Genomic DNA, 5853 nt, shown 5'->3' with positions numbered 1-5853 from the left:
ATAGGATGTGATATTCTGCCTCCCACTCCTTTCTCTCCCCTGAAACCAACCCACTGCTCTACTTCCATTTGTTGTAAAAAGGTAAAAAAAATGTAGCTTGGCCCATGTAAAGTCTTGGAGACAGTTGGAGACACACCTTGTTCCTTTTTAATGTGTTTATTATGTGGAGATGGATGGAACAGAGTATTTTTATACGCAGCTGGGCCCAGCATTGCGCAGCACCTGTCAGTCGCTCATATTCATCCCTGTCACAGAAACAAGACTGCAAAGTCCCAGAACCGTCTTCTGTTGTCATCTCCTCCACACAACTCAAGATGCAGACACCTTGGCTGACAAACCTACCTGTGAGATGGACCAAAGCTTCTTGTCTGAAATCCCATTATCTCCCCTGGTTAATAAATCCAGGTCTGCTCTGAACTGCGGCTGCCTGGGGTACTCATGGAAGTGGGGGAGACTGGGATCCTGAGACTGGTTTAGGGCATTGCTTTAGGGAGTCCCAGGGATTGACCCAACACTGCCCTGTTGGCATGACTGCTGGAGCACTTGGTGATGTGGTGCACCAGTAAACTCTTGGGTTCATTGCAGAAATATCTCATGGATGTGGAGGACGTGGATAACAGAATCACAAAGCAGATCTAGGCAGACAGGACTGGTCCAGGGCCTCCAGTCCAGCCCCTGCTTAGAGCCAAGCTGATCTGCAAAGTTGAGAAGGCAGCAGAGGGCTGGTCCAGGGGAGCTACAAGTGTTTCCCAGAGCAGAGATCCCACCACCTCCCCAGGTACCAGGTCCAGGGCCTCACTATCCCCATGGTGAATATTTTTCTTTCTCTCTAACCAGAACTTCCCTCTGCAATTTGTGCATGTTGCCTCTTGGTATGTGCCTCCAAGACGGGTCTGGCCCCACCTTCTCACCAACCCCCCACAGGAGGTGGATGACAGTATCCAGATCCCCGCCCTTGCTTCTTCCTCTCCAGATGGCATAACCCCATCTCCAAGTAACTTAAAACAATGTCCTCACAGCAATAATACCCATCCAGCTGGTCTCAAGCACAGGCACTTCAGCAGTGTCCTACAGCTATAACTTCTGAAGGATGGCTTTGATTACTTATTTCCCCAGATAATTAAAGAACATTTGTATGAACCTTTTCACAGAGGCAAATGGCCTCTTGTGCTCCAGCCCTGATCTGTGTGTACCCAGAAATGAAACCATGACTGAGCAGAGCAGCCCTGTGTGTAACAGCAGAGCCTTCAGGAGAAAAGCAAGCACAGCTTTTACCACATCTTCCCCTACAGTCTCCAGGCCACAAACACACAAGCCTTGTCCATAAAGTCACAGGGCACTGGGTCTGGGCATGGTCCCCACTGCTACAAAAATCCTCGGGGAGGAGAGGGAACAGAGCCCAGCAGCCACCCAGCTGGAGATGCTGCAGCTGCTGGGCACTGACCACATGGCCATGTCCAGCCTGAAAGGACACAGCTCCTCAGAGTGGGGACAGGGCACCCTGCTACTGGGTGGAGGGCTGAGTGTGGTGGCCAGCGTGTGGGCAGGAGGGCAGACAGGGAGCTGGGGCAGCCTGGTCCCCTGCCGTGCACGGGAAGCCACCAGGCAGCTACTTAACTCCAAGGAACTGGGGATTTAATGAGCAGGAATGCTCTCAGCTTTGCTGTCCTGGCACTAATTACTAAATGTTTCCGAAGCTGCCCTCTGCGTGAAAGTAGGCCCTTCGTTACATCCATGCTGCTGTGGGCAGCAGGGCGATACTGCGAGGGTGTCTGCTCAGTCTGGAGGGGATGTGCATGTTATTCCTACCTTTTTCTCCCAGAGAAAGAAAGGAGGTGGTGAGAAAGGTGCTATCACTTGTCTTGCCAGGCAATGGGGTGTCCTGCCTCTGCTCTGGGAAGATGTAAGGCTCTCCGGTGTGGGGAGCAAGGGAATGGGGCAGAAATAGGCCTGCCCAGGGCATGTGTGAGGACCTGTCTCCAGCAGGCAGGAAATCCAGATGAAGGCTGGTGAGACCAGTTTAGTAATGATCCCAGGAGAAAAAGGAAAGACAGGGATGGGGAGAGACAAATGCAAGATGGTTGGGTGGCTGGGACCTGACTGGCAAGTGATGAGAGCTGTGGAGTTAGGATGGAGCTGTGTACACGTGGGGACAACTGTGGGAGAGAAGCTTGAGTAGTGCTGGTTGTTTGTGTAAAAGAGTTACCATGGGCAATGGCCACCGAAAGGGCAGCCTTTCCCTCTACCAGTGCTGGCCCCCAGCAAAGGCATGATACATGGGGAGGCAAGAGGCAGGCTGTACCCCTTCTCTGCCAAAGGGCCAGCCAGGTTCCCATCGCCAGTCCCTTTCCCTGCCTGTAAGAGGCAGGGAGAAGTGCTTAACTGCATCCAAGGCAGTGTGAAGCCCTGCTGTGCAAGAGCTGTTTTTTCTAAGTGAGGCTTCCCAGATCACAGCCCCCTCAAAGCTGCTGGATGGTCACAACCTCCTGACAGTGGGAGCCTGGCAGGGTGTTGCTCCCAGATGCACACCTTGCTGTCAGGTACAGAAAGGTAAAATCTATTCCATTGCTCTGGGCTCCTGGAAGTTTAAGCCCTGGTTAAGGAGAGCTCACAAACAAGGAGTTTGACAAGCTGTTTTACCTATGCAGAGAGCAGTGGCTGCATGTGGGCAGGAGTGGGGGCCGAGCACATCCCTGCTGCAGGGCTGCTGCCGGCTGCACTTAGGGAGGGATTTAGCCCTAAGAGTCTTAATGACGCATCTTGGGAGACTTAGGCTGAGCCTGGCTTGCAGAGACGTGACCCGTGCTGCATTTCCCGTGGTCACCTGCCAGTCTGCATTATGTAAGCTGTCACCCGCTCCCAGACACAACACGTGAGCACGGTGGCACAGGGGCTTGGAGAACAAGGAGGGGGGAAACCACCCCAACTCCTTATTCGGCCCAGCCTTGCCTCTGCACCAAGGCTGCTGAAACACAACATGGAACTGCTCCCAAAGGACAAAATCCACTGCTTAAAGCTGGCAGGGAACCAGCAACCAGTTTGCTGTTGCTTGAACTGGAAGGAGGAGATGCTCAGGGACCTTGTGTCTCTGGGTCATCAACAGGAGACTCCTTACCCACTGCCTTGGGGGGTCAGCATTAGAAAGGGAAAGAGCCAGGACTGTGGTTGCTGAATGCTGGCTCCTGTTTCACTTGTACTTGCAAGAATTGCAGCATGAGTCACTGCAAACAAAGCAGCAAAGACCAAGGCACAATTTAATAACGTTGTTTATGATAATCCTATCCACGGGTGTATTTTTATAGCTGGAGAAAATGGGAAAAGGAAAGTAAAGGTCTTACTCTGACTTATAGAAAGGCAGCCCCAGGGCCAGCACCAGCACTGGGAGAAAAGAGCAGCCTGCTGGTTTTCACTGTGAGGACTGGCTTGTACAGAGACCACCCACTCCCGGAACTGACCTGACTTCAGTAATCACGTTCAGCTGAGATGAAAGTTGAAACAAGGCCAGCTGTAGTCCCCAAGAAACCAGGCCACTCTCAGGACTCAGGACAATCAGGTCCCATTAAAAAGCATCTGCCAGACTGATGTCCTGTGGGTCGCATTACCGTGCTTAGCAAGAAGTCATCAGTGAGGACTGATCTCCCGTGCCCTGGGGAAGGAGTTCAAAAGCTGAAGGTCAGTTTCAGGTGCAGCAATGTCTGTTTTCAAAATTTCTTGTCTCCCAAAGGCAATGGGACAGTGCCTTTGGCAGGTAATGTACTCAGCTTCTTCCCTAAAAGGCATGGAAACTTAGGAAGAGAAATGTGACAGTCTTGGAAATGACAGGTGAAGTGCTCAAAGTACTCAGTACGTGACAGGGCACAGCTAATAAGCAGCAAAGAGGACACCATGGAAATGCCTGCTGTTGTTTGCTTTTTTCCCTCACCATCCATTTGTCTTTTGACTACTGCAAAGTCTCTGAGCCACAATTAGGAGTGAACTTGTTGCAAGAGTTCCCAGATTTAACTGAGCTCCCTTGAAATGAAACCATTTATAACAACCTTTTGCAAGGATGAAACATGATGTACTCTGCTCTGGTACAGCCAGGAATATGCTGTCCTGGGGGCTGAGGAGCCCTGCTGCAGCACACAGGGACAGCAGCCACCCAGGGACCAGCTCCCTGCTCCAGGGGGGAGCTGGTCTGGCAGCTTGAACCCAATCCCACTGAAATCAGTAGGGATTTTAAGATCCGTGAAGCAGGATGCAGAACTCGGGTCTGGCTGCAGGAAATATAATTAGTAGAGAGGAACCAGAGTGGGCTGTTAGGAAGATTTTTTTGGTTTATTTCATGTATCTCACCTTCCAAAGGTAGTGAGATCCCTGGCCCAGTCCCTAACTGGAGTGCATCTTATGGGACCTTGGTTTGCCTTTTTTAATGAATGAGGAACACTGTCTGCCCTGCCTCTTGGCAGGACAAACAAAAATGCTGACATTACAGTGGTGGAAGCATAGAAGGGCAGATCCAGACCTTGGCTCATGTTCTGGACCTCTTGCTTGTCCCTTCTCCTGAATAGCTAGACCTGGGTGGCAGCTGAGGATTTCTTCATGTATTTTTGGAAGACAACTCTCCTAGCTGTCTAGAAGTCATGCACTTGCCTTTCTGCCTGTCTGGGGCAAGAGCACATGATGCCAAAGTCACGAGCTGACCCTGGGTGACACTTGGACATCTCTGGTTATTATAGGAATAGGGCTCAGGGGCATGGCAGGACCAATCATTTACTCACTAAAAAAAGGTTGGTTTGGACTAAAGAAGAACGTTTACAAATGCCACCCCAAGTCAGCAGACAATCACACCACTGCTTGAGACAGCAGGGTTAAATCCAAGTACAAAGAGGCCCTGGCTGGCTTCAGACTTCTTTCAGGGAAATTCTTTCATTTTGCTGAGAAAACCAAACTACCAGAAACATTCACGTCAGACTGATCTAAAATGAACCCGGTTGACCTTCTTTCTGATTTGATTAATAGGAGGAAGAATTTCGTATTTGTACAGTTTTAATAACAAGCCATCAAGGAGAAGCCGTGAACTGTGGGTGCGCCATGTCGGGAGCCTCCTGGAGAAGGGAAAATTGTCCCAGACTGACCTGCAGCAGCTGCAGCACCATGAGCTCAGTGGAGCTCCTCAAGACTCACTGAGGTGCCACCTCCCAGGCCCTGAATGTTGCAGTAGGAGGACACCCCTCATGGCTTAGGGGTGCTGCCAAGAATGGCTGCATTATCAAAAAAGTCCTCATTGCAGCAGGTTTTACAAGAAAGAGCAGAGTCAGCGTGGGGCACTTGGAGTAGGGATAGAAAGAAGAAAGACTTGCAGCATTCTTTTACCAATAGAGTTATTTTAAAATGTTGAAATGTATCTAAAATAAAAAAAGGCCACAATGTAGAACTGGCCAAAACTAACATGACAATAAAACAGGAACACATCTGCCTTGTTTTATGGCCTCCTGCCCTCCACACCCAGCAAACAAAGCCCAACACCAGACCACCAGCCTCGTATCCAAAGAAGTCACGACCCGCAAGAGCAAATTTGGCAGCAGCTGCGTTGCAGAGTAACTTTGTAGAGAAGCAGCTTGTTTCCTGCGGGGACGGGGAGGCAGGGATGTTATGAAGTAAAAACTGTCCATGTGTATCTAAACCTAAACCTGGCTTTACCGAGGGCCAGAGGCTTCAGGTGTTATGAGCACGAGCAGACGCTGCTGATGGGTGTTCCTCTCCTCTGATACACACTTGTTTCCTGCTTTAGCTGGACCAATGAGCCCGGCGGGCTGGGGGGGGGGGTGACCAGCCGGGGCTTTTTGCGGGGCAGCGGTGGCGGCGCGGGGA

This window comes from Corvus moneduloides, chromosome 3 (genome assembly GCF_009650955.1).
Source record: "Corvus moneduloides isolate bCorMon1 chromosome 3, bCorMon1.pri, whole genome shotgun sequence".
Classification (NCBI taxonomy): domain Eukaryota; kingdom Metazoa; phylum Chordata; class Aves; order Passeriformes; family Corvidae; genus Corvus; species Corvus moneduloides.
This window is presented reverse-complemented; position numbering follows the sequence as displayed.